At 36.8% G+C, this 27,081-nt stretch overlaps 1 protein-coding gene across 1 annotated transcript in view; it reads left to right on the forward strand.

Annotated features, from left to right (window-relative positions):
- The first annotated feature begins 22,176 nt into the window (after nt 1–22,176).
- PSMD14 (proteasome 26S subunit, non-ATPase 14) overlaps nt 22,177–27,081 on the forward strand; it is a 46,521-nt gene continuing 41,616 nt past the window's right edge. Inside the window, exons 1-2 of the mRNA XM_063161987.1 lie at nt 22,177–22,275; nt 25,507–25,556. The gene's annotated coding sequence lies outside the window, so the exon portion shown is untranslated. The remainder of the gene's footprint in view (nt 22,276–25,506; nt 25,557–27,081) is intronic.

Here is a 27,081-nt window from a genome sequence, read left to right on the forward strand (position 1 = left end):
AGCACAGCATGACCATGTAATTCTTTTTCCAGTTTGTGGTAAAAAATGATGAAACTTCTTTCCAAGTAGCTATCACCCAGATTTAGTGTGAAAAGTAGTGTAATTGTAATTCACGCCATCAGGGTCTATCACTGATAGACTATCAGCTGTTCTGTAGTTAGGAAGGCTTTCTTTTCAAATAGGAAAGCTGCCAAGTGCTCTGTGATACCTCCAGCAAGCTTATCGGATGGAAGATCGGAGCCAAAACAGCAGCTGCACACATATGCAAATTGGCAATTAATAGTATAACATTCTGGGGAGGGTTGGTTTGGGTTTGTTGTTTTTTTTTTTTTTTTTTTTTTTTTTTTTTTTTTTTAATATGGGAAAGTATAGCCGAGCTACCTTAATATTAACCTTAAGAGTGACAGGGAACTTCTTGCTTGAGCGGCCAAAGAATAATTACCCTCTGGAGAGACTTTCACTCTATTACTTTCTTTCTTCACACAAAGATCAAAGCTTTGTTGTCCTGCCGAGTTTTTCTCCATCATGAAAGTTAACTTCAGGGATTAAAAAAAAAAAAAGGGGGGGGGGGGATACCTTGTAGCTGCAACTCTCGAAAGCAGAGAATCGTGGCGATTCGTGCTTCCCTCCGCCACCCACCAAATGTCAAAAAAAAACCCTCCCAAAAACTTAGGTCGTTTTGGTTTTTGTTTAGGACGCTTGTCCTGTGCCTTGGAAAGATGTTCTGTGCTACATGGGACTCTTACATTTGTTATGGATACTCTAATCAGCGACAAAGTAATTGAAGGGTTAGTTTTATATATTTTCCCCAGGCTGCCGCAGCAAACCAGCTTGCTTTATTTAGCCCAGCATGTATGAATACAAGACTTCCAATTAATGCAGTTGCTTGCTTAAGTCAGAACATTGCCTTTCAAAGGATCCTCACATGATCCTTTTCTTGTAATAGCAGGCTGGAGCTAGAAAGACTTTGCAAGGCTGCTGCATTTCACACCAGCCCGTCCCCAGCGCTTTCCCCAACGTCTGTCTGTCTCTTCTAGGACAGGCGTGGGGTGATTAACTGATGTTTTCAATAATCTGTGAATTCTTAATAGTCTTTTTTTTCACAATTAAATATCTCAGCGTCTTTAGGATTAGGATCCTCCACGAAGGCAGGCCAGAAAGTTTGCTCCTTTCCGGAGCAGGAGCCTCGGGAAGGGATTTGCGCGGCGCGGTTTGCGCGGCGCCTGCCGTGCGGCGGGAGCCTGCCTCCGAGCCGCGCCACTTCTGCCGCGTTTTCCCGCGGCCGCGAGCGCTCCCGGCCCGACCCCTCTCCGCTGCCTGGCTCGGTAATTCCCGCGGCAGCCGGGACTCGCCGCTCGGCCCCGCTCCGCTCCGCTCCGCCGGCCCCCGGCGCTGCTCGGCGGCCGCTCCGAGAGCCGCAAGCGGCGCCGCCCGAGCCGCGCGAGGGGCGCCACAGCCCCAGCCCCAGCCCCGGCCCCGGCCCGGCTGCGCCTCCCTCCTTCCTTCGCTCCCTGCCTGCCTGCCTGCCTGCCTGCAGCCCTCCCGCCAGCCTCCTGCCCTGCCAGCTCCGCCGCGGATTTCCAGCAGCGCCCGGGCACTCCGACAAAGAGTGCACGCTTAGATTTAGACGCTAATTCTTCACCGTTCTCTTCCATTATCAACATCGCACACAACTTAGAGGAAAGCTGGGCTATAAAAAGATCCATACTTTCTGGTTTTCAGCAGGAACTGGAAAATATACCATTTATATTCACAGATCCTTAAAAAGTTAGATCTTTGAGAAGGACGATTTGCCCTGAAATACCGGGGTTCCAAAAGCAGAACGATACAAATCCTCACCTGAAGTCGACTACAGCAAAAGGAAGACTAGCTTGACTAAAACATCAATTCAATCGGACACAGACAGGAAAATCCGTGTGTAGGGTATTCATCAAGCAGTATTTTCATTCAGATGGGTTACCATCTCCCTTCTTGTTTGGATTATCATTTGTGATGCCTTTTTCCAGATTGCAACACCTTTGTCAATTCATTCCTTTATTTTCTCCAGTGTCTCACAAACACATAGAACATAGTCATCCTTCAAAAGTGCTTTAGTTTGTTTTAAAGTTTCCTACTATTAGGCATTAAGCCATGCCAATATGCCAAAGTTTATAAAAAATATAATAGTACCCAATACTTTCCCATAAAATAATTTGCTTTTCAAGTTTTAGATTGAATAAGGAATGGCCTTCAACTTTACTCATGAATATATATGGTTGTGTATATATAATTTTAAAATTTTGCCTTCACACAAATCCTTTTGCCTTCACAAATACTTTGCCACTTCTGTTTTAATGATAAGATAAATCTCATTAATCAGCTAAATTTAAAACACAAGGCATAGATGATATTGAACACATAATTTCAAACCATTTAAAGCATAACCTAATAAAAATAATTCTGATGTTTACAATGTCATGTTAATCTACTGCATCCAGGAAATTCAGAAGAAAAATAATGTGGTTATTTTCATTGTTAAGGAGAACAGGGTTTGGACCTTCATCCTGTGTTCACTTAATTAAAACTGCATACTGGAAAACATGTGGTGCTGCACAACTGCATGCACTGCTTTGAGAGTTTGGTGACATCTGGACTTGCAGAATACAACCTCTCTCTCTCTCAACTTTGGGTATGGTTTCCACATAATTGGTATCTGGGAACACTTGCATCAGATATACACACACACAACAGTGCAAACAGGAATTTTAAAATAAAATTTCTGAGTACTCTTGTCATACACTTTTATATGTTCATTTATCTCATTTGAAGAGACAATGTTGTGGGGTTTTTTTTAATTCTTGTCTCCAGATAAAAAAGGAAAAAGTGGGTTTATGGCCTATTGCTTGATAATTTTAAAATTTGTTAGCAAAGTTCAACCAATTGAAAAATACACATTAAGGTACTGATTTTTAAAAATTTATTTTTATAAATAAGAACAAGCTTTGTTGCTACTATGTGAAAGGTATAAAGAAGCCAACCTTTATAAGCAACAGTTGATTGATCAAAAAACCTGCATAAGCTCCTGGACCTGCCTCACCATGTGATGTCTCTTACCTAGCTAGCCGGCCAGAATTCAAAACTAGAGGTTAAGGGAAAAGCCAGAAACATTCTGGTGATGTTCCATTAAAGGAACAGAACATGTCTTGGAGGTCTTAAGATACAGAACTAACCTAAGGATAACTTGGGATACTGAAGAGAGGGGAGTAGGTAGGGCAATACAGGAAACAGAACTGTAACAAACCAGTTTTAATGTTAATTGAACAGCTTTTCACTTTAAGTATTGTAATATTTCACTATTGGACTGTTTTCCATGGTCCTAAGACAACAGGAAAGAAAGAAATTCACAGTGAATTTCACAACTTTGTCCATCAAATTTTTGTGCTGTATCAATTTTTGTGCCGTAGAAAGCAATTCTTCAGCTTTTACAGCTGTTCATAGGGGCAGGAGAAAATTTGACGCACTTTTACAAATACATTCTCCAGACATTACTAAACAGAAGTGGTGAAGAGCAAATATTGAAGAAGAAAATAAGTCCATTAAAAATGTGATGGTAAAAGAAGAGTCACAAGGCCAGTAGGCTCTTATGCTGGCTATTTCCATTCAATATGAGAGACCAATGGAAAAGACTGTTTTCTTCCTTTTGCTTTTCTTAAAATATTTAAGCATTTTAGTAATATAATCTTCTAATGTTAAAAGGTGATGTTATATTGTTGCACTTTAAGGATATGATTTGAACACTGCAGACTAAATTGCTTATGAAAGTTAAAACAAAAGAAAAAAAGATGGGAGAATTCTGTAAAAGAAGAGCCACAAGGCATTCTCTAGGATATTGCCTTCTTGAAAGGCTGAGTTGCACTTCAGTGAGACAGAGTAAACTTCAGAATCGGATTTTTCTTGAGAAGGAGAGAAAGAAAAGAAAAGAAAAGAAAAGAAAAGAAAAGAAAAGAAAAGAAAAGAAAAGAAAAGAAAAGAAAAGAAAAGAAAAGAAAAGAAAAGAAAAGAAAAGAAAAGAAAAGAAAAGAAAAGAAAAGAAAAGAAAAGAAAAGAAAAAAGAAAAGAAAGGAAAGAAAGAAAAGAAAAGAAAAGAAAAGAAAAGAAAAGAAAAGAAAAGAAAAGAAAAGAAAAGAAAAGAAAAGAAAAGAAAAGAAAAGAAAAGAAAAGAAAAGAAAAAATAAACAAACTCTACAGGAAAGCAATTCGGAGGACAGAACCAACATTTCTAAATAATATTTGCAAAACTTTACTAACCCTGGCTAATCAGTGGCTATTCCAGCAACTGTAGTCATTTCACTGAAGATGCTTTTGCAAAAAGTGAAGAGATCACAGTGGAGATTGATAACTTCCATATTTGAGAGTTGAAGAAGTCAATGTGCCCATGGATATAAACCACTACGGGGGGCGGGGGGGGGGGAAGTCCTCCATATACTAAGCAAATTAGCTAATATAATATTAAAACATTAAAATTAATTAACTTGGTTTGTATAAGTGATTTGCAATATTATTCACTCATACAGAACATTTTCAGAAATAATCCTAAGAAAATTTTGAATGTTCAATTCAATATATAAACCCACATCATCTGTACAAAACATTACTGACTATGAATCAATCCTCCAAGAATAAGTAATGGGAAATTAGGAAAAGGCATAATACAGCACACAGTACTTAGTAACTAAGAGGCAAGAACAATATTGTATTACTTGTAGGACTGCTACAGTTTGTGGCTGTCAGATTTAAAGGGACAGCTCCATATGTGAAAAACAGTATCATAAACATTTAATCTCAGAGAGACCTTAACTGATTGGGAAAGGTCACAGTAGGAAAAATCCACTTTTGTATAATCTGAAATACTGGAGCTGGTCAGATGTTCACAATATATTGCTCACCAAGAAACTGAGCCCAAGAACTATTAAGTTTTTTGGTGAATAACTTTGAATAATTAATCCTTCTGAGAAAATCACAATCTGTTCACCAAGAGTTCATGAAAAAAACAAGGTGAATAATTCATTATGAATTATTTGACCAGTTTTAGCAATGAGATTCTAAATCTGTCTTCTTATGGATATTAACCTCATTAATACTATTTAGATACAATGCTAAAGGATAATTTAAATGATGAAATACTGCACATCTAATACGATACAATTTAAGCTAGTGACTTTTCTATTTCTTTGGAAATAAGTTTTTAATAATTAAAATTTTAAAAGGCTCTGTGTATCACTTAGAAGCACTGTTAGTCTAGGAACAATTGATGCAATAATACGACATTCTTAAATAAGAAGACAGCTTTGATGGAAGACAGATCTAAATGTTTAGAATCTGAGGGGGTATACTGCTATAACATATAGTTAGGTGTCTATAGTGAGATGTTGTCACTCATGAGTTTTAGGGAATTTGTGAGTTTGTCTAATGCTACTCTGGGAAACAGAACTTCCATGGATTTGAAGGAAGACAGGTTCAGAGTTCCATTCTTAAATATTTACAAAACATTATTTATAATAATAGCGATTATTGTATAATAATTTAAAATCTGAATGATGTTACAACTGGTTTCAAATTGTTCTAATGCGTCATCCTAAATTAACACATTTAAACATTACTACACTATTTCTGCTTAATTATAAACATAACATTGTTTTAAATTAAAAGCTAACATATCCTTTGCATGATGTAGCCAACTATACAATTTCATTAGTTAAAGCTGCAGTTTCATGACACTTTGAACTGCTCTGCATCTGAGCGGCCACTGTGCTTTGTGCCAAGTGTTTCTGGCTTCTCTCTTGTCACAGAGCATGGAGGCCACTGTCCCCCCACAGAGATGAGATGTTTCATGACAGAATTTTATTCAGAGTGAAGCCTGACAATACAACTAGGCTGGTTTAAAATCAATCCACTATAAAAAGAAATTATCCAGCTTCTGTTTCATTCTCAAACCTGGCTCCATCCTCCCTGGCAGAGGTAATAATCTGACCCCACAGAGAAGTCAAAGAGACATAAAAAAACCTTATAAAATATACTTCACTATACTAGAAGAAAGCCCCTGAGCTGCAAGACGTTCGGTTTAAAGTCAGATGAATGAAGGTGCCAGTGAAAATGCTGGAGAAGAGCACAGCAAAGAGAGCTCAAGGGAAAGCGGTGGTAACATATGGCCAAAAGTAGGGTTTGCAGCAATCAACATTTAGATTGGCTTCAGCTTCAGTGGAACCACAGGCTTGGATTTACTGTAAATAAGATCTAATTCTGAAGGAACTTCCTCAAAACAAACATAAGGCAAGTCATTTCATACTCCTCCTCCAAGAAAAAGAAACCCAACAAGCACATCATTTACAGTGATAGTAATAGTAATAGTAACTTACTTCCCATAATGTATTTTCAGCCACTTGGCATACAACATGTGAGTCTACCAGTTGATTATACTTGATGCTGAACTAAGTTTTACCTATGCAAGATTTAATCTGACCCTTCAAAGAATATTTTAAAAACATTAACCATAAATGCAAAGCTATGCATTTTAAAAGTTTTTTACTCCTTATTATGTGTAAATATGCATCACATTACTTTGAAATGTCAGTAAAAGCCTCTTAAAAGAATAGCTCTCTCTGGAATAAATTTTCCATTTAAACAATTCTGAAAGAAATCCTCTGTTGGGGGGTATGATGTTAAAATCAGTTTATACATTATAAAATTATTTACTATATACTCTTTATATACTTCATTAATGTTTTCAGTACTACTGTTTAATTTCAATATAGAATTTGAAATTATGTAAAGAGATAAAACTTTGAAGCTATTTTCTTTACATTGCATCAAAGTATATGCAATACACATATATATAGTAAATAGGAAAAACAATCCACTGTTTGACACTTTAAAATTATGCTAATAATTGTTAATATTAATAAATAAAGCAAAATTGTCATAGCAGTATGTTGACAGAAGTCAGAAGTGTGTACAGGTGGGATTTGGCTACACTATTCCTATTTACACCAATCATTCAATTGCATATCAGTTCTAGGAATTTTCTGCTTATTAGCTGACTATTAGGTTTTTCATCTCTGTGCATTTTAAACAGGAATTAAAGCCTGACTGATCTCTGCCAGTTTTCTCAGATGTGGCATTCAGAAATGGAATCTTCCTAATTTAATTTTTTTCTCCTCTGTATTGAAACAGAACTATTACAAGACAGGACTGCAATATTAAATACTAGTGGCTATGCAGTTATAGTTACTATTTCAGCTGTACTAATGTTTTAGTCTAATGTTCATTCATATGACACCATAATAACATAGCAATTTTGAAAGAAAAATTATTAATTCATAAATCAGAAGATTATGGATTGGATCAAAAAGATTCAATAGTAAGAAAATTTTAGAGGAAAATGTAATAAAAACCCTACTACTAGAAAAATGCTTATGGGAGAAACATTAGCAGTATTTGTATTCATCACTTCTTGCTAACTAATTTTCTCATAATTAGGTCTGGGAAAAACACTGAGCAGATCTCTCATAATTACATCTCCTTGCAGTACTGATGGGTTGCCGGATGGAGCTCTATTGCTCTGCCCAACCAAAGAACAAACTTTTCATCTTTGAGGTTATGTAGCTTTTATGAAAGGTTAGTTCTTTTCTTGCTGTTGGATGAGTTTCCTGGCCATGAACAGAGAGTGAGATGAAAGGTCCACAGAAATAAGTAGCAAGTCTAGGTGGGCATATCTTGTTGCCTTTCAGCATGAAAGAAAGGGGATCTAAATGTAAAAAAACCTGAACCGAGCCAAAACAAAACAAAACAAAAAAAAAAAAAAACCAACACCACAACAAAAACCTTGCTAAAACAATAGATTATCATCCATTTGTTTTGGTAAGAATGTAAGATGAGACCTCCCATCACCCACCAAGCTTTAGTTCACTAAGCTTTCAGCTGTTTGCTAACCCTCATGATTTTACTGAAAATTTCTCAATATTGTGTGATGGATTTCATTGCGAATCTCAGCTTCCATTAAATCAAATCAAAACATGATTTTTCACACAAATAACTTAAAGCTTACCTTTAAAAATATCAGTGATTTAATAGTACAAATGTGACAGCAGTAAGAACAAAAATGTATCCCTTTTTGGCACTTTATCTAATCTCTCTCTGATATTCTGTGAACTATCTAAAGGGGTAGATGAAAATATCTCCATTTCAGACTTAATTCCATTAAGCAGCCTGATGTTTAATATATTTTTCAAAACTTTGTAGTACCTTTCCAGATCTTGTGGTTGAATTACAGACTTCTGAATATTATTGTTCCAAAATGATCACATTAGTTATAAGGATAAGCAATTATTATATTTAGTCTCCCTCAGTTAGTAATTTCAAATGCTCAAAATACATACATATCACATTTCAGAAGTTCTTTAAGTTCAGGTACACAGTCTTCTTCTACTCTATTTAACCAGACTTGTACTAAGAACTAAGATGTTATGTAATTTCCATAAAGTGTAGACAGTTCACAACAAAGCCTATGATATGGTTTTTTTCCAGTACTGTGTTGTTCCCTCTAACATACTTTTTTTTTTTAAGGATCAAATAAATATGGGCATTGTGTGCTAAGTAATCAAGTTTGCAGCTAAAATACAGATTTATGGCTTTTGAGCTAAAAATATTATGTCTGCATTTTATTATTTTTAAGGTTCAAATTTTCTATTAGTTTATATAGGAACTATTTTAGTGTCTGTGATTGTGATTTAATTAGTAGTGCTTTAGAATGTCTACTATGGAGGAAAGAACAACACATAGCATGTAAAGGAGTGAGCTCAGAAAGTCTGTTGTTAACACAATGTGCTAATACAAGAGCAGGACTGAAAATTAGGCCATGCTGTTTCACACTGGGAGAAGCTATTGAACTGTTTAGATTTTAGAGGGAGATTATTTTCCTTATGAAGACAACAGTCTCCCTTTTGTTCTTCTTTCTCTTCTATTCCTTAAGGCCATGGCTCCATCATGCATTCCAGCATCCTGTTTTCTCAAAACAGCAATCTAACTCTTTCAACAATTCTCTTCTTGGAGGAGCAGACAAGAGAAAGTGGCTGCAAATGGCCAGTAAGGAAGACCTGTCAACTTCAGATAGCCACAAATAGGAGAATTCCATAAAAATTAATGGCAACAGCTGATCTGTAAGCAGCAAAACTAAGTTTTCTCCAGATAAAAGTCTTGTTCAGGCACTCTAGTATTAACTAAATAATACCATTTAATTGATTTTAAAAAAAGTTTAGGGACTTGCAGGCATATTTAAATTAAACAAAAAATAAAATGTAGAAGTTTTGAGAAGTATCTAATTGAATATGTTTCATCTCCTCAGTTTACCCATCAAGTGCTCTATATTGTAAGAGTTTATATTCAAATACGTATCTTAGATTCTGCAATTTTAAAGATAGTCACTTTGGTGAAGATAGTCACCAAATTATTTTTAACAATGTCTTTAGTGTTTAGTTTAATATTAAGCAAGATGATTCACTAGTTAGCTCAGCAAAGAATTCCATAAATGGTAATAACTGTGAGATCACTCTTGCCCACCTTCCACTCAAGCAAGCAGGACTCCCTGTAATGCAGTTTGGAAGCCGCTGTCCAGTTTAAATCTGTCATGCATTAGCGCTTTCATCCATCATCTTTCAAGTCTGAACGCGTAGCTCGGAATTAATGAAAGTAGGCCTTAGTCTTATAAAACAACCAAACATTTCACTTTGAAAAGCAGATACTGCAAGCAGCCTGACTTAAAAATACAAGGAAATTCTGGATCCATAATTCACCCTCCACCTTCCGACCCCACCAACCGCCATATTAGTGTGCCCCTACCAAAATACCAGCTTGTGTTTACAGTTTCGTTTCTCCTGATGGTGGATGGGCGCGTGTACACGCACTCGCTCTATGTGCACTCAATAGGATCATGATCTGGAGAGCTGAAAATGTAAACACAAGCTGGTATTGTGGTGTGACTAGCGGTTTGTGGTTTCTTTGTTTGAATATTTCAAAAATGGCACACTGGCCAGAACTTAAGAAGAGAAAAGCAGAGCTGCTACTTAGACAAAAATTTGATGGTTCCAATGCTCAGATTTCCAATACATAAAGTGGGCTGCACAGTACTTAGGTTTTTACATAGTTGACTATGCTCGAGGGCAGGAATTTTGTTTTCAGGGATAGAAAAATACACTTTTGTCCTTCAATTCACATAAGAAGGAATACCTTGCTTGTTCAAGTGCCCATCAAGTGATTTCTTCAGATTAGGAATGCTCTATTCTTCCGAAGCTGTCTGTAATCATGTGGCTGAAGTAGACAATATGGTCAAGCATTCACAGGATTAGCACACTTTAGGTGAGCTCATTCTTTTCACAAAAAAAAATATTGCATCAGAGAGCTAGTCATTTTCTATTATTTAAGCTCAAACATGGATTCACACCTGAATCCCACAGAGAGCCCCAAAATTACATACCTATTGAGTTACAAGAGCACAAGCTTAAATTGGTGTAATTTCAGAATTTTTCTTACTTTTTGCTTCACTGAAATTAAGTGAAGCAGAATTACTTTATGAAATCACCATGAGTCCAAAAGCTCCTCTATTTCTTTCTAAGTATATCAGCCAGTCTCAATAAAACCTCATAATATCATTTTGCTACTGTTCTGAACATGGAGGCGAGGAAGGAGGGAGAACTGAAATTCATCTTACAAAGCACTGGATTATATCCAGCTACATTATATTTGTTATTTTTATACATTAAAAATGTTTTAATAAGCTTATCAGAAGTAGATGTTTGAAGTAATTTTCCCCCACAATAAATTATTTTCATCAGTTGAAGACTGGTTATAATACCTATTACACATGCTATACAAGCTCATCACTGGAAATTCAAACAAAAACTGAAAGCAAAATTTAAGAAAAGATAGAAAAAAGCAGGGTGGTCTTCTCAAAACAGTGGTAAAAGTCCAGAAATTTCACCAGTACTAATGCAACAACTCTTCATTCAAGAGAGGGGCAGTTCTAACATCTATGTTCTCTATAAGAATAGTGGTGTTATTCTTGTAGTACTCACAACTCATGAAAAGAGCATCCAGTTTATAAATACTTATCAGTTCATTTGATTGGAACATATCTGTCCCATAAAAAGCAGGAAAATCTTTCTTAAAGTATTGAAGTATTAAATTACACACAAAACCATATAAAAATATTAATCACTTTTCCTCTTCAAATACTTTTCATGTGTGTTTTAGAAAGACTTGATTACTTTACACAAACTGCACAACTGCAATGCCATCATAAGGTAGAACATCTTGCCTCTTTTTAATACATTACTCTATATAAGCACCCTCACAAAGACAGCTTGTGAGCTTTTCACAAATTATAATAATGGAACCACCTACATGTATATCAGTGCTGACAGATCTGGATCATCTTATTTTCACCTGCAGTAAGTTCAGAGTCAGCTAAAAACTAAATTATACAATGAACAGCTTTGTTGTAGGAATATGCATGGCCTTATTTTCCACCAACATTTGCAGAACAAACGCATGCAGCTAGCATAGATATTTAATGTAAATGGTAATAAATACTGGTGAATTTGCAATCTCTTTTTTTTTAATCCAAATTGAAGATAAAGTCCATCCCTTTGGGGTTTTTTATGTGCTGCTCTATAGATGGATGGTTTTGTCTATATAGATGCACACCTGTCCAACAGCCATTATCTGCAATAGATTAATGAATAAAAAGGAAAATGTATCCAAAAAGTTCTTGCTGTTAGTTGAAATGAGTAATTTCTTGATATGAAGAATGATGAAGAATTAACTAAAGATGAAGAATTAACTAAAGCAGAATTTTGTGTCCAGCTACTACACCAAATGCCATAAAATTCTGATGACCATTTGAAATCAAGACTTTACTGTGTGCTCTTCTGAAAGGCAGTGGCACTTCTGGTCTGAAATAAGAGGACTGCCAGCTGACATGATCATGCCACTCTGGAAGACCTAAGTTTTAAATACCAATAGTGACCAAATATAGTCTCATGTTATGCCAAGGAAGGTTTAGACAGGTCATCACTGAAAGCATGGCCAAGCACTGAAAGAGGATGCCCAGGGCATTTGTGGAATCACTGATGAAAATCATGTTGATGTAGCACTTGAGAACATGGTTTAGGGTTGAAGGTGTTAGGTTAGCTGTTGGGCTCAATATTAGGGGCCTTCTCCAACCTAAATGATTCTGTGATTCTTGTTCCTTGGGCATTGTAGAATGATTTGTGCAAGGATGGCTTCAGTCACATAGAACATGCTTGTAACTCAGAGGGGAAAGAAAGCACTCATTACTCACAGTGTTTCCTTGTGTTTGAAGATGCACCTGAACAATTTTTTCTAAAGAAATGTAAATATATAATTCATGAAAACATGAAATAAATTTATGTGCAATACTGTGTAATAATACATGCCTTCCCCTCCTACTGGCAATGCAAAAAAAAACCCCAAAACTATTGTTCTTCAGTAAGCTCCAGGAAAGAGTATATTTAGCACTCTTAGCTTCTGGAGAAAAAAAGCACCGTCTTTCATCAACTACACTAAGATGAAAAAGACTTCAAAAGGCAAAATATCTGAATGTCCAAATTTGGGCAGAGTGCATTCTTCCTCCATAAAATACCACTTCATTCAAAATATTAGAGATAGCTCCTTCTTCTGTCACAAGAAAAACTTGATATTAAGTTTTTTTCTCTATTTGTGTAGTAAAAATGCTACAAGCAATGAAAAACAAAACTTAACCACACCATAACAGCACATAATTATAACAACACACGAGTTAAAAAAACCCTTACACCATTGTATTGATGACACAAATATAATCCACATCAGCCCAGTATATCTAAAACCAAGTTTCCATTACAAGAGAAGTATCTGAACTAGCTAGAACTCCACTGGTAAGCAGTGAAGAAAGTTTAACAAATGATCAGGAAATTAAGACCTGAAAGAAGCACCAAAAAATTAGAAGGCCTACACCACATTAATAATGTAAATAGCTCACCAGCTTTAAGTATAATGATTGTTCGAAAACTAACGGCAATATCAAAAGTATTTTCAAGAAACTCAAACCACAATTACTTTTCACACAGTGAGAGACCCTATTCTTATGTTTCAAGACAGTTAGAATGGCTTGCATTTTTAAAATTGTTCCTTAAATATTTGTGTGCATAACAATATCAGTCATATAAGTAGGGATCTAGACTGGACAATTTCCATATTGTCAGCAAAATAAAAGTTATGGAAGCTGTTTTCTCAAAAATTAGAAGTAGAAAAGGTTCCCTTAAAACTTGTGTCCCACGCAGGTGTTCAGAAGAAATTATTTAAAACACCTGGGCTTTAGACTCAATTTTTATGCTTACATGAATGCATTATTTGATAGCCTATATATGATGATCATTACTGGTAATTATTTTTCTCTTACTTACTTGAGAAATAAAACCATAAAAGATTGCATGAAGAAAATTTGCATGAATTGGATTTGAATGTTTTTCAGTGGGATGAAGATCTTAAAAGGTTACTGCTTATGTACACCCTTAACAGTTTATTTTGCTGTCTTCCATTACAAAGGAACAGAGCTGGTTTACCTACCACTTATTTAAACAATATTAACTATTTGTATATTACTGCTACTACAAAATCCCAGATCTATTACCGAGAACAAAGTCAATGGGTAAAGTGGAGCACAACATTTGACCTTTAAAAATATTTGTAAAGTTTTCCTCTTTTCTAGAGGGAGAGATATTTTGCTGAGTGGTTAATGAATTCAGACACTGACCATTTGACCTGGGTTTTTGAAAGTAATTAGCAGCTCCAGTTACCTGAAAGATGGAGCTAAGATGAGCAGGCAGTTTTAAATCAGCGCATTTCTAATTAAAAATGATGTTATTTACAGTCACTCGATAGACGTTGTAAGCATCTGTGCTCATAAAGAAATATGCAACAAAGGATTGATGATTTTTAGAGGCTATCCACAGTGCCTGAAAATAACAAGTGAAGGATGTTGAATATAAAATTGTTATAAATATAAATAATAAATATATATGTAATTGTTAGCTAGAGGAGATTATGGCTCTTGCTTAAACATATTTTTCAGGTAAACTGGAAATGTGTAATTTAATTAATTTCCATATCCAAGTTTTGTGGAGAAAGGAAAGGTTCTCAACAATGAGTGTAAAATTAAGCTGAAAGGAGCAGATAGTTGTATTGGCTTCTTGGACTAATGCTGAGAAGGGTATCACAAAAGGACAACAGTGTAAGTTTTAAGTATACAAACACGACTCAAAAACTCCAAGCTCCAAAAATACACAAAAGTAGTATCAGGCTCTGTGGCATGAGGTAGTTACTAGGGAGTATAATTGCTGTAACAAAAAGATTCTCGCATTCATCACCATTGCATTTATTCCACCTCAAATTCCCTACTGCAAATATGCCATATGGATAATCATATTATATTTCAGATATATTAAACATATGTGGAAACTAGTCAAATACTCCAAAGGATTTTTAAAGGCCTGACATTAACTTTGTGACCTGTGGACTATAGTAAAAAAGTGTCTGTGGAGTATTCTTTGTCCTCAAACTATGATTCTGATGCAACTCCTTGTCCACTGAATTTTTTATGACTTTCCAACTCAAAAGAGATTGAAAACTACTGCCATGTACTGACATACATAGTGGGAACTAAAAGAAGAGCCAAAGCAAACTTTAAGATTTGAGCTAGTATCAAGTTTGAATATGACCAAAACTAGGTAGCAGATCCTGAAATAGTTTCTTGGATTTCAGTAATTGGCCATTCATGTTATTGGATTAAGTTATCTAGGTATTAAACCAGTTACATTGACTTAATCAGGTGGGTAGCAAAGTCAGTAGTCTCAAGACAATTTAAGATATTTCTCTACTATAATAATTCAAATCCACTTTCTTCAAAATGAAAGAATGTGTATTGTATTACATTTTAACAACCCAGCAACCTAAATACCAGTAATACAATAGTTTAAAAGGCCTAATGAATACTCCTTTTTCATTATCTGGTTTCAATATTTTTATTTAATTACAACAAGCTTTTGTATTTACTTTTGCCTTGAATATTGTTCTTACTTGAATTTAGACTCATTTTTATCCATGAAATAAAGTACAATAACTTAGACAGTGCTGTGCAGATTAATAGTTAAACAGTAAGCATAAACAAGGAAAATGCACTTATTCTTTTTAACAGAGTAACTAAATATTAAATAAAAAATAAGATAAAGTTGAAATTTAATTTTAAAAAATTAATTAAATTTAATTTAATAAAGTATTCAGAGAACAAATCAATGATGCCTTAAGCACCTGATACTGACAGCTGCCTCATCAGTTCTCAGGAATTAGAAAAAAATTTGCAAATCATTTTATAAAACAATAGCATGTGCAAGTGTAATATTTGCATCCACCTTTTCTGCATGGATAAAGTGTCTCACTCTTTCACCATGTTAGCAAAAAAATTCTGGAATGCATAGCATTTTTCACATCCTACCTTTGCAGAGAAAAGGCTTAGGTTCAACTGGTGCTTGAAATGATCTCTGGACCTGGAATAAGACAGGAAAAAAAAGTATTTAGTAGTCAAACTAAAAGAACTATGACCTCCTAAATGAATAAAAAACCCTGGAGGCATATTAATTAAAAAAAAAAAAAAAGTTGAAATTAGAAATCTGGGCAGTACTAAAAGCTTCTCCAGATCCCTTCTACAATGGAGACTAAAACTGCCACCACATGGACCCAAATATTTAGGTCTCCAAATACCAACTGTTACAGCATATAATTAAAGTCAGTTTATAGCCTTTAATCAACACAATCAAATAAGCTAGTGAGATGAGAAATCACTACTGTATTTATGGCACATAGCCAATATAACTAAAATAAGGATGTAGCTTTACCTGAATAGTTTATTGCCAATTGCAAGTACTGTGCCTATCCAAATTACATTTCTCTCAGTGTTTGCAAGAAGCTTGTCTATCCAGTGTAATAAAGTCAGGAAGAACTACATTTCTGATAATTTGGGTACTACAAGAATGAAAGTAACCTTTTCTATCTACTCCTAGTATTTTTTTCTGTGATCAACACAGAGAAAAAGGCACGATCACAACTCCACAGACTGTGCACAGTCAAAAAACAATTATGTTATATTTTATTTTGCTTTTCCTTCTACCAATGCCTTGTGTTCCAGAAAGCTGAACTGGATGAAGTATAACATATATGTTTAATCAATGAAATAGCTGTTTTTCTAAATCAATCAAGGAGGAGAAATATATAATTTATCTTAGCTAGCTATTAATAATTTGCATTATCACAGAAAAATTCCAAATATAACTGTGCTCCATAATGACTTAATGTTTATAAGGACAGTAGAGAATTCTATAAAGGATGACAGAAAAAAGAGCCAGGATAATGAAGAGGAAAAAATGCCACTGTGTGTATTTTGAGGGGCTGCAAGAACTGAAAACATCCTAAAGAGAAGAGTCAATATATCTGATTGATAACTTTCATAATTATGAAGACTATATAGAAGTCACAAATTTAATATCTAAGTTAAATACATTATTTTTTTATTTACCTCCAGTTTCTGTTTAAGCAGAGTACAGGTTCCTCACATCCCAAGTAACAGGGTAAATTACAAATGATGAACACACCTTATTTTGTAGAGGCACCAAGACTGCAAATACTTTATTCTCTGCTATATCTCTGTGATTAGTAGAGTAATGTAATCTCTAAATCTCAGATTGATTCGATTTATGTAGAATTCTGTAGAATGAAGCTATTAAGGAATTCTTCATTATTTTTGTATCATCAGAGAATTTTCAAAATCTGCAAATTGCAATCCTGTTTTTGAGGTAATTTCAAAGGGAAATGTTCTGCTCAGCAGAAAATCTGATCTTATAGAACAGCATCATCCCCACCATCCTTTAAATCAGCCATTGTAATCACCGTTGTCACCCGTTGTGTCCTCCAGCAGCGCAGTCACAGATAGCTTTGCTTAGGCAGATCTTTATAAGTTGAGTTGAAAGCAATTTAATTTTGGCAAAATGGCTGCTTTCATTGTATACAGGACACCGAACCTCTTGTGTAGGACCTTTTCACCATGTTGTGATTGATTTTACATCTATTGAAAACAAGTCTGGTCTCTGCCATTTGTTTACCCTTGTATTCTCTCTTTATGCTTTGGTATGCATTTTTAATTAGATACACTCCAGTTCTTTCACCACTAGCTAACACTTTTATTTGGGAAGCAGTCTTTACTAGCCCTGCAAATATCCGCTGTTCTTTGCAATGTCAAGTCCTTTTCTCACCTTGCTTTGACTTGGTTATCACTTATATCACAAGTAATTCATCCATCTGTTAACTGCTCCAATTCACATTACTTGGCTTTATTTTAAAGATCTTAACAATGGTCAATGGTCTCATCTGGCAGCTGGTTTCTTGTAAAAAATGTGCCTTTCCCAAGTGACATTCTTGTGAGGATCAAAATATTCACTGAATGGGTTTTTATCTAGCAGTTTACAGGTCCCTCAGGCTCTCCATAGAACATATTGTATATACCCAGAGCTTTGGGCATGCCATGTGTAGCAATGTGGAGGACTTCACCTTCTTCAATTTTATTTCACTCTTCTCCAGCTTTCTGCCATGTTATCTTTACACATTGTTGGTTAATTCTTGTAAAAAAAATTATATGTATCATGCATCTACACGATTGTTTAGGTTTGCATCCAGAGTGTGCCTTTAAAGCAAAACCTTCCAAGAAGCAAACTAAAGTTTGGGAGTGCTGGAAATTCTCTCATTGAAAAATGGCAGAGCAGAAACGTGCTTCATACAATTTGGTTGTAAATGGGCATTCATCCTTGGACACAAGTAGAGCTATCCAAAGTAGAAAATGCTAACAGAAATGTATCATGTCAATTTAGCCCCACACATTTATTCCTAGTCTGTACTACTCCCAAACACAGACATAACCACAGAAATAATTGAAATTGTCTTTGTTGGTTTGCTCTCACTGCCTGAAATTGGTGAAAAGCATTATACCAATTACACAGCACTTCTATAAAAGTAATGTTTCAGCCCAATCAGAAATATCTTAAGTAATAAAGGAAGAACAAAATTAATTTTTATTGTGTCACAAATAAGGGGGAGATCACCCACTGAATAAAGGGGAGCGGAAAAAAAAAGGTGTAGTATTGTTCCATCCCACAGGAATCCAGAAAAAACCCACAGTATGTCCACTTTACATACCACCTTTCTCTTAATTTACAGTTTTCAATTTACAGTCTTCTACACAGTTATTTAAATAAACTGTCTCTCACAGAGTAGCACCTTTGCAATTGCCAGGGACACAAACCCACTTCTCTGTTTCCTCATAAAAATTTTCCATAGACACCCCCAACACAAGCATTTCCAGCAAGACTGATTTTTTTCTTGGCCTTATCTTCTCCAGATGGTTTGTAGATAGTTCTCACAACTCAGCCATCACTTTAAATAGACTTAAAAAGACAAAAGTCCAGTTTCCTTTAGGACTGCATGTGCAACTTGTGGCTGGTGAAATTTCCAATATAAACAAGATCTTTTGGCACCAACTGGAGGGGGGCTGGGCCTGTGTATGGCTCACTGTAAGGAATGTTTGCTTTCTTAATATCCTCTCCCTTCTTAACTGGGATGGATTATATCCAAATACATTGTTACCATTCTTCTCACTCAAACTGACTTTATACTTGTCATACTTTAATGGGCAGGTCTGTGCTCTGAAAGAGATGCAAATAGTTTTGTTTGCAGGTTTTCAATAATCATATGTTTCATGATTAATGAAGCCTCTTTTGAGCCTCTAACAGCCTTCTGCAGCTGATTGTAGAATAGTTGAGAAGTCTAAAAAAAGTAATCTCACTCATATACTATCTTTAACTAATCCTGTAAAATTTTATTCATTGTTTGTGACAAGATTTGCTATTACTCTGCATGCAGCAAGGAGTTGATCAAGCATTGTACAAGCTGTTGGGGATGTCACAGAGGTCACCATCAGCACTTCTAACTGAGTGAGTGCTTGCCAAGGATAACAGAAGAAACCATTTCCCCATTTACAGGTTTGCCAAGACAGAGTTCCAGTCCATTCCCAGGGTGAAAGGCTGCAGTTTAAATCACTATTATTCCTTCATTACATTTGCAATGTATAACTATCAAATATAATTCTAAATCAATCAATAAAATAGTGTGCTTCTGGCTCTACTACCCTCTCACAAACATGATGTCAGCTCTTCTACTCCTTGAAGTATAGTCATTTCCCATGTTCTGTTCTTCATGTTTAAACACAGAAAACAAAAATATCCACAAGTCCAACGTTTTGTTCAACCCACAGTGCATCAGGTATTCTAACACCAGGCTTTCTGAAACTGTATCTTCTGTTGAGTTTGTTTGGGATTTTTGGTGTTGATGATTTTGGTTTTTTTTAATATTATAACTAAGTCCTGGAGAATTCCTCCTGTCCTAGCACAAACAAAACTCTCTACATAAATGTTGTGCCAGAAAATTGTGTCCAATCTCTCAGTGCATTCTTCAAGTTCTACACGCCATTCTTAAATTTTGCCACTTAGCCATGTGAAATTGCATTATTTAATTACAGAGCCTCAGAAATATTGCTGCATTAATCCAATCAAAAACAGATTTGAAGGGAAAATTATATACCAGGAGATAGGAAAAAAATTATGTGATCTCTTAGCACGTCTGATCTCTGTTGATCACTTCACTACAAACAAGGACAGGTTAGCATGTGGAAACCAGGAAAAATGTAAGGGTCCAATCAAAGCTAGTTTTTACCACTTATAAGAGCCATCCAAGTAATAAAAAAGGGAACAAACCTTGAACATTTTCTTGCACTGCATTACTGCAAGTCAATAAATAAAATCTTCTATAGATTAGCACGGGTTAGACCAAAACAATGAGGGATTCGGTAGCATGCGAGAGAGTGCCCTTCAGATTAAATGACAATTTGGAAGTGTTTAACAACATATGGTCTCTTTTCTTTGACATATACGATTAAGAATATATCATTTTTATATAAAAATATAAAATACCATCTGTCATAAGTTCCAACCATGATACTGCCTCTATATATCCAATTAATTCACTATACTTTCTAGTGTAAATATTTCTCCTATTTTCTCATTTTTCTTTTTCTGTAACTATATTTATTTATAAAATTTCAATAAATGTATATATTTAAAAAGTCAATACTATGACTTGAAATGTAATTAGGAATAACAATGAAAGTCTGTTTCACTTTGTATTTCAAAGAAGGGCCAAATCTTCAAATGGTTTGAAATGCCATTGCTCATTTAAGTCAGTGGGTATAGGCATAATATAAAGATTTAACTATGTTGGTTTTCTATATTATACACATCAACCCAGAGAAATACTCACTTTTCACAAATAAATATTTGTGTTTCTTTCTTTTTTCAGAAATGCAGGGTACTTTAAACACACATGACTGCAGAATGAGAACCCAAATATAACGGGTATTGCTCCTTAAGGTGTCAGAATTCTAGTGAATATGGAGGAATAAATGGATTGCTCTCAAAATCATGGCAAAAAGCAGCAAAACACATAATGCATTTCAATCCACTGAATTAATCTTCACCTCATTAATTTAATCCAAAAGAAAAACCTTTGACCACATAATTATTATAATGACTTCTGAGAACATTAAGACATGCACAAGTCTCAAAATACAGTCTTAAGACTATAGGAGCTAAGCTTTGCCAGGGTAAAAGAGGAAGAACTGTAACAGCCTGTTTGAAGCAGGGTGCAAGATTTCTTCTGTTTGAGACAACCAGACAAGCATACCCAGATAAACATATACACACAGACAGACACACATAGGTTTTACTCTTTGTTTCTGAGTAATTTGGCTGTGAGTGCACCAATAAATTACACTAATAGGTTTTAGTAACATGAGAAAGCAATTACTGACCCACAATTTAAACCATGTTTTAAATCTTTAGCTTTTAAAGAATCTTTTGGAAATTTTGTCTCTTGAGATTCTCTCATCTTAGCCCAAAAACAAAATGGAAGAGAAAATTATTTTGCTTTTCAAAAACATTGCCCCTCTTACAAAGCAGAATACCATATAATGTTAATTCCCTTTCTCTTTCTTGGGATTAATTTTATACTTCATAGTGTAAAATACTAAGATTTCTGTGTCTGCTGCAGCGCTGTGGAAGTGGTGACTATAGCTGAGGTTATTCCCATATAATTTACAACTTAGTACCTTTTTACCTGCTTCTTGTAGTGGGTCTATGAGCAGAAAATGCTGATCATCTTCTAATATTACATTCTTGGTCTTTAAAGGAGCTTTCAAATAAACCATTATGCTCTTCTTGGTCATTCATGGCAGAAACTCTGTATAGAGTCCTAACAAATTGCTTGTGTAGGTTCTTAAGCTGTCCCAATACTTCCTAAAATACTTGCAGTATTTCAGTAACTACGTATAAATCAACTTCTAAGAATTTTTATTGTGTTAGGCATAATAAGTTCACAAGGGATACTGAGATCTCTGACTTGTTCACGAGCTGTCAGGTAACGTACTCCTTTGGCTTTGTGTTTTCCTCTTGTAATTTACAACAGAGTTTTTGCTCCAGGATTAACATAAGGGTAATAGAAATTCCGATTTACTTCTCTGTTTGCACCAGAAACGTTTGCACCATTCATCAGCATGTACGCTTTAATGTGATTATGTGCCTATTGTTTGGCCACAATTCCCATGCTTCTCCACTTCTGCTTGTGCTGATTTTACACATATGGTCACTCATATTTCTCTTCTCTAAATCCTCATATATTCTATAACAGTGTTTTTGAGAGGACTGCATGTGATACTGTTCCTATAACAGTAATCATTGTTTTCTTGATTTGATGACTCAGTTGTTGGTTCTGCCATCCCATGGCGTCGTTGTTCCAGCACTGGTGACACTGGGCTGCAAAGGGACGCAGCTAACCCACAGCACTTTACAGCAGAGCACTACACTTCGGCCCGTTCTACCCGGAGGCCGCGCCCCTCGCCGCTCTCCACGCTCAGAAGCTCCTCCCTGCCGGCCGCGGGGCCGGAAGCCGCTGCCGGGTGCCCTGTGAACCGGGAAGGGCTCGGTTTGAATGAGATCCGGCTGATTCACCGCGGCCCGGGCGGCTCCGGCCCAGGTGAGGGCCCGGCCGCCTCCGCGCCAGGGCGCTGAGGGGCCCCGCGGCGGCCTCTGCGCGGCGGCGGCGGGAGCGCGGCCTGGGAGTCGGCCCGAGCGTCGGGCAGGGCCGCGGGGGGTGCGGACGGGAGCGGGACGGGACGGGGCGGGTCTGGCGAGCCGGGATCGCGCTGGGCCCCTGGCCTTTCCGCTGGGAAGTCCGAGCGCTTCGGGCAGCGGGGACAGCTGCGAACGGGCTGGGGAGAGGCGGCGAGAGGGGCCGGGGAGCGGCGCAGGGCGGGGGCCCAGCCGCTGGAGCCGGACGGGCCTCGGCGCCGTACGGGCCCCAGGGCCCGGCCGCCTCCGCCCGGCCCGCTGCGGCCGCCCTTGTTCGGCAGCGCCCGGCGCGGGTTCGAGCTGCGGGCAGAGCGGGGCTCTGTGCCCTGTCAGAGGCACCTCACGGGCGGCAGCGCTGCTGCTCCCGGGGTGCAGCACTGCCCCGGTCCCCGGCAGTGCAGCTGAAGTTAGAGGGGCACAGGGGGAAGTGGAGGCAAAGCACTGACTGGGATACCTGAAGGGGGAAGAAGCAGAATTAAGTAGAGAAGAAGCAATAATCAAAAATTAACAGCGCTATTTCTAGTATGCAGCTGACTTAAGTAATGTTTCTGTAACAAATTTGTGTCATGTAGTTGGATACTTGTAAACAGGGTGGTGGCGTCATGCCTTAAAGTTGCAGTTGTTTTCGGTATGCCGTGGAAAAGCAGAAAGCCAACAGGGATTGAGATTTACTTTTTAAAAAGAAGTTTTTTGTAAATATATCTCAAAGCTATATAGAACTGAAATGGTACTAGACAAGCTGGAAATCTGATTTGTGTTCATCTAAAAGCTGTCAGCCCTGGGAGTCCAAGATGGCCTGTATGCCTCAGGTGGGGAGTAAACTGGGAAGAAGATTCTGTGGAACAGAGCATTCATTGTTTGTGACCATATTGAGACAATGAAAAATATCTGTTTGTGAAGAAATTCAGAAATTGGCCAGCATATAAATTGCTTCTGAATCACTAAGTGTGACTTTCAATGGCAGGGTTTAACCTGTAGCTTAGTGGGAAATTTTGAGTTCCATGATATGTTGTAACACGCCATTTCAGTGATACTCATTTGAAAACTATGATTTAGAACATTTTAAGAGAATACTTTAAAAATAGTATTAAATAATAGCAGTATATAAATTAGTTTGTACATGATACCAAGATATAAATTAGTTTGTCAACTTTCTTGGAAGCGATTCACTCCAGACAAAAATTATGGTGTATAAACTAATGGTACCCGTAAGTACCTTGTAACATTTAGGATGATGGGAAAGGGCAGGTGTTAAGGACACTGAATAATAGAGAGCTGGTATGATGAGTGCTTGCTGGACTACTGCATAGTTCCACAATAGTTGTGTGTCTTCTTGGCTTTCTGCAGAAATTCAGAGAAGGCCATTACTTCATGTACTACAAAAAATTAAAATTAATTCTGTTGGTTTGTATGGTGGTGCAGCTTGTTAATGAATCTTTGCTTATCTGTAAGTTTTATGTGAATGTACTTCCGTAGCTTTAAAGCAGACTGTTTGAATCTGTGTTACTGAAGTTAAGTCCAGCTCAGCAATGAATGGAGTAGAGTTAGGTTTGCTGTACTTCTGGAAGTCAGAAAGCAGAGCCTGGGAAGCTGACCTGCCAACTACCTAGTCCAGCTCGGGCCTATTGAGATTCAGGTCTGTGTGAAACAAGGCCTGGGTTTACAGAACTGAGCACGTTGTGGAAGCAAAGCAAGAGTCATGTAACTCTGGACTTGCACTACTGAGACTGCATTCATGCATGACATGATTAAACTCAAGCTTTAATGAACAGATTACTTAGAATTGTATATTCTTTTCTTCTTTTCATACAAAATATATAGGAAGATAGACTAGCCTACCCCCTCTCCCACCTTTTCACATGTGAAGTCTCTGTTCAGGTTTGATGACTTTAATTGCAATGAGTTTCTTTTCTTGGTGAAATAATGTTTTTCTGCAATGTGCACTTTCTCAGCTGATTTACCTCTCCAGCTGTTTATCGTCCCAAGTGAAGCTGAAATGGTTGCAGTTGCACCAAAAACCTTGAGCCACTTCTGAGCACTGTTAATAAAATTGTTGATCATCTGCTGTGTGTAACTCCTCAACAGGAGATGTGGAAGTGCTTGTACAAAGCTTGTTATGTAGTCTCAGGTGGAGAAACTGAGTTACCGAAGATGAAATGATTTGCATCAAGTCTCTCAGTGTACAAATTGCAAAGTAAATTGCTGTCACCTGTGTGTAGCCTGATACTCCCTCCACTAATAGGGCAGTTTAGTAGCCATTGTTTTCTGTGTATGTCAAAGCTGATTTTGATATTTATTTCTCTACTAACTCAAAAGTTGCCAAACCAGGAGAACCCTCTTTCATTGAGGGATCACATTGTGGAGTGTTAATGCTAGATAAAAATAGTGCACTGTAGTGTGAAACTCATGTGTCTCATGCAAGGAGATAGAGTAATTTAAGACTGTTTCAAGTTGATTTCAAAATACATGCTGCAACATGCCAAGTATAAACACAGTGGCTGTTGGTTTATACCTATATGTGCATACACATTTGTGCATGATCCTTTTATATAACTTCATCCCTATGCTACCTAAGAAAAAATGTTTTCATTATTTAAAGCCAGAATTTAAATGACTAGAAAATACCAATGAACAGCTGAGTGGTGAACCAGAGCTCTCCAAATGGGCAACTCTTTCCAATTATTACAGTTACCTAGCAGTTGTATTAAGAGCAAATGTTAGACGCGGGTTTTAAAATTTCTGTTTTCAGAACAGTTTTGAGATGCTTTGTGTATACTCTCACTGCATTATTAATATTAACTATTTTTCCCTTTTGAGGTAAGGGCAATTAAATAAAAATTGCTGTAATGGAAGTTCAGATTTTTAAAAAACATTTGATGACCAAGCTTATTTTAGTTATGGTGTTTCGAATCATGGACACACATACACAGAGAAGCTATTTAATTCTTTTTCTTTGACCATTAGTTACTGTATTAATTTCAGTGATGAGTGCATGTCATCCAAATTCCACAATGCACCAAAATGCAAGTTTATTATCATAATTGTCCGTCTGTATTTTTTCTGATACAGAACTATTTGATACAGTTTCTTCCTTAAAGTTACACTTTAAACAGAGACTGTTAACTCTTCCTTGCAGACAGAAAGAAACAATCAAAATATCTTTTGCCAACTTTGGAAGGAAAATAGGTGAGATTTACTGTGAACTGTTTGTTTACTTTTCTGGCTTTTATTTATATGTATATATAATGTATATATGTGTGTGTGCGCAAGAATATAGGGTAAAAACAACAGAGAAGTTGCTAATCAGCCCAGCTTTTTGCACTTTGTAGCACAGGTAAGATTCTCAGCTGTAGGTTACCTTTTGTGCCTCGCTGGGGAGCAGACCAAGCTCAGAGAGATTTGTTTCTTTCATTTCTTTGTAGTAAGTGGGGAAGGGAATGCAAGGCCACTGGGTGGTCAGGTGGCTAAAGGTGAATAACTCAGGCCCAGTTGAAGAAGAAGCTGCAGTTCTGTTGTAGCCTGTGCTACTGGCTCTTGTGGTCTCTCCTGGATCATTTCCTTCTGCAAAGCTGGCAGGAGGATTAGTAACTTCCCATTCAACTTGTCAGTGATTTCCACCCCAGCCTGTCAGCACTGAGAAACTCTGACTTGCTCTTTCTCTTCCAACTTTATGGGAAGGTGAATACATGCTCCTTTGCTCTTGTGCTACTTTGAGATAAGCTTCAAAAGGATCTCTGTTAAATTGCCTCAGTTACTAAAAAACAAAACAAAAACCCCCCACCTAAACAAAAACCTGAAACAAACCCCCAAAACCCAGAGACATTCTTTGAGCAGCTTTAGCTTAAAGAATGATTTGACAGAAATGTCTTCTGGAGCCTGTATTAGTGTTAAAAGCAATCAGCTTTTCCAAGACCTCTTTTTCTGTTATGCCAAGACAACTATTTCTGGGATGCAGCGTGAAGCCTCTCAGAGAAGTGAGCAGGGTTAAACCCAGCGTTTTTGATAACCTCTCAGTTTGCTGCAGGGCTGCACAAATGGCTGTCCTGGCAGTACTGAGAAAGCAGCATCAAGTTGGTGAGCAGCAGCAGCTTCCTCATTGCTCCTTATGTTAACACTGACATTGAAAAAAAGTCTTATCAAATCACAGCCACAGATCATTTCACAGATCTGTTTCAAAACACTGCTCTATGAATGATTGAGTGGAGGCAATTAATGGGCAGTGTTCTCAGCGAGGAGAATAACATGAATTTTAACTCCTAAATTGAATGTGAAGCAGCCTTTCTCTACCTGAATTCAGGCAAACCTAAAGATCTTTGTCACTTTTCCAGTCACACCAACCATTCTTGCAGAAATAAACAGGAAAGCTTTCTGTACCCGCAGACTGCTCTTACCCTTGGTGCTTAGGGCATCTTAGCTACAGCAAGAGCTTCTAAAATAGTAAAAAACCACCATGGTTTCAGTTTCTAACAGCATTTAAAATGATCAATTAACTTTAAATTGCTTAAATGAATTATTAAAATATTTTGGGAATTTAATATCAAAGATGTTGAGAAAATTGGAAGCTTCTTGCAGTGTTATGGATACTTGAGGGAGACATGGCATGTACCACTTGTAGGAATTGTATGGTAAAGGGGAAAAAAAGCCCAGTAAACATTCTTTGGGTTATTCTTCAATGGTGCCTTGTCCTTTTTCAGCTTATCAATGTAACATT

This window comes from Melospiza melodia, chromosome 8 (genome assembly GCF_035770615.1).
Source record: "Melospiza melodia melodia isolate bMelMel2 chromosome 8, bMelMel2.pri, whole genome shotgun sequence".
NCBI classification, from domain to species: Eukaryota; Metazoa; Chordata; class Aves; order Passeriformes; family Passerellidae; genus Melospiza; species Melospiza melodia.